Source organism: Carlito syrichta, unplaced genomic scaffold (assembly GCF_000164805.1).
Source record: "Carlito syrichta isolate Samal-C Ts95f unplaced genomic scaffold, Tarsius_syrichta-2.0.1 Scaffold303055, whole genome shotgun sequence".
Taxonomy (NCBI): Eukaryota; Metazoa; Chordata; class Mammalia; order Primates; family Tarsiidae; genus Carlito; species Carlito syrichta.
Genome location: NW_007247151.1, coordinates 35,143 through 37,562, shown reverse-complemented (window position 1 = coordinate 37,562; position 2,420 = coordinate 35,143). Strand labels below are relative to the sequence as shown.

The 2,420-nt window shown below is 64.6% G+C and overlaps 1 pseudogene; it reads right to left on the bottom strand.

The window, feature by feature from the left end:
- Positions 1-1,792, bottom strand: part of LOC103259890 — a 41,507-nt pseudogene extending 39,715 nt beyond the window's left edge.
- Between the last annotated feature and the right edge of the window lie 628 nt (positions 1,793-2,420).

The following is a 2,420-nucleotide window of genomic DNA, read 5'->3' as shown; positions in this document are numbered from 1 at the left end:
CCCTCTGACCAGGGAGCGGCAGGGTTGGTACTGGCACTCGCTAGAGCCCCCCCTCCTGACAGCGAACACCGCCCCCCAACAGTGAACACAGGACAAGAACACAGCTGTGCCCAGAGCCTTGCTGGGAGGCTGTGAGCAGGCAGCGGCACTCCCTGTCAGGATACCTGCAGACCTGCTGGACTGAAACTACCCCTGAGGGAACCCAGCTGACAGTGTGCAGCTTTGGGGTTCTCGACCACAACCCCAGCCCTATGGGGGCAAGCACCCACTACAACAGGGAACTCACTCCCACTTGCCCACCCCATCCCAGAGCTGGGTCTGGAAGAAGGCGCTCTCGAGAGCCTCCTGCCTGCACAAGGGCCTGGACTGGCCATCCTGGGCCCACCCTCACAGACCCAGCATCCCCAACAACTGTGCAGAGGCCTGGGCAGGGACCAGAGCCCCAGGATGACCCTCTTAAGCAGAGTGTCCCTGGAGGAGCAGACAAGGTCTTACCTTCGGGTCTACCTCTGGGGACAGAATGCAGAGTTGGAGTCTGTGTCCTTCTCTGTCTGGGCATGGGGTTGAATCTGCGGCTGCCGGGGCACCTCCTGGGTGGGTGGGACCTTGGTGGTGTCATGAGGCAAGATGGACAGGATGGTGTTGGTGCTGGGCTTGACTGAGTCCCCAGGGACACTTGGGGTGGTCTGTGTTGGCATGAGTGCAGCCATGCCTGCCTCCGGCATGGGCACAACCTTCTCCAGGCAGGGCTGCGGGGCGTGGCCTGGGCATCTGGGATGAGGTTCTCTTCAGGCCCTGCCCTGGCCTCCACCCTCTCCCCCTGGACCAGGAGGCCAAGTTCGGCTGGGGCTGCAGTAGATGGCCCATCTGGCTCCCTAGGACCACCTGCTGCCAGCTGCTCCATGATGGCTGTCTCCGCCCATTCCTCTTCCTCCTCCTCCTCTTCCTCCTCTCTGACTTCAGTCACTCTCCTGGCTTTGGACTGCACAGGGACCAGGGGACCCAGGGCAGCAGCCACCGTGAGCCTCAGGAAGTCAGCTGGCCGGGCCTCGCCTGCAGGGTGGACAGCGGCTGACCGCCGCCACCCAGGGCGCTTGGTGGGGGAGGGGCGCCCGCCTGGGCCTCGCCCCACAGGGCCGACGCTGCCGCCTCTGCCTCGGCCACCTCCTGGTCATAGCTGTAGGGGGGTCTTCGTAGTGCTGCTCCGAGTCACCCTCCTCGGCGTCAGAGAAGTTCCCAAGGCAGCCGGGCAGCAGGTAGCCGATGAGCTCCCCGCCGGCGTCGAGACAGTGGCAGGCTTGGCAAGGAGGCAGGCAGATGATGTGGCCGGTTGCGTACTTGTGGCTGGTGTACACGCAGCCCACCTGGCCGCACTGCAGGCAACTGTCAGCGACCACGACCGCCTTGATGCAGTTGGGTGGCAGCTCCGGGCACAGCATGAACCGGCAGCTGATCTTGCTGCCGCCCGGCGGGCACACACACTCGGTGATGCTGAAGTCCATGAAGTAGGACTGGCTGGTTGGCACGCGGCTGCACACAAAGCCCTCCTGCAGGCACTCATAGTACTGATAGCCCTTGCAGGTGCAGCCCTGTGGCACACACAAGGTGCAGCAGGCGCTCGGCTCCAGCGCTTTCTTGATGCAGTTCTCCAATGGAGGGCACTCCGTGCCCGTGTAGTCCTGCTGAGGGGCAGCCGCACCAGTGCCGGGGCCAGGGCCAGGCCCAGGGCCAGCCAGGTGCCCGCTGGTACCCTGAGCAGCGCCATGGTCCGGGCCGGCCCACGACGGTCCCCTCTTCTCAAGGCCCTGGGGGAAGGGAGAGGAAGCCTGTGAGCACCAGGGCACGCACGTAGGAGGGCACGGGGGCACAGGGCGGGGCACAGGGGGCATGCACACTGAGGGGTGTGCACGCGATAGGCTCAGGCAGGACCCAGCCCAAGCTCCCACCCCTCCTGCATGCATGCCTTCCCACACACACTTGCAGGCTTGCTGAGGTGCAGTGCAGCTCGGCCACGCATGGGGAAGACAGATGGGGGAGGCGCCATCGCCACGTGTACAGTGTCCCCACGCGTGCACACTCAGCCCCTTGGCCCTCGCCCTCATCTGCATTGGACACACGGCCTCTGAGCAGACCCCGTGCCCACATGCACACACAATCCCACACGCGCTCAGTTCCCCTCACCAGGGTGAGTCCAGCAACCTGTCTGTCCCGCAGACCTCCATGAGCGGTCCCACACTCTGTCTCACCCATGGCATGCCCACATGCCAGGCACACCCATGGGTGGTCTCAAGCACACATCCCATGCACACATGTGCACACACACGACCACTCAGACAAGTCCTCTCCCCCAAAATCCAGCTCTGCTCCCAGCCACGCCACCACAGCTGCCGGCCAGGGAACATGGCCAGTGGTGGATGCTG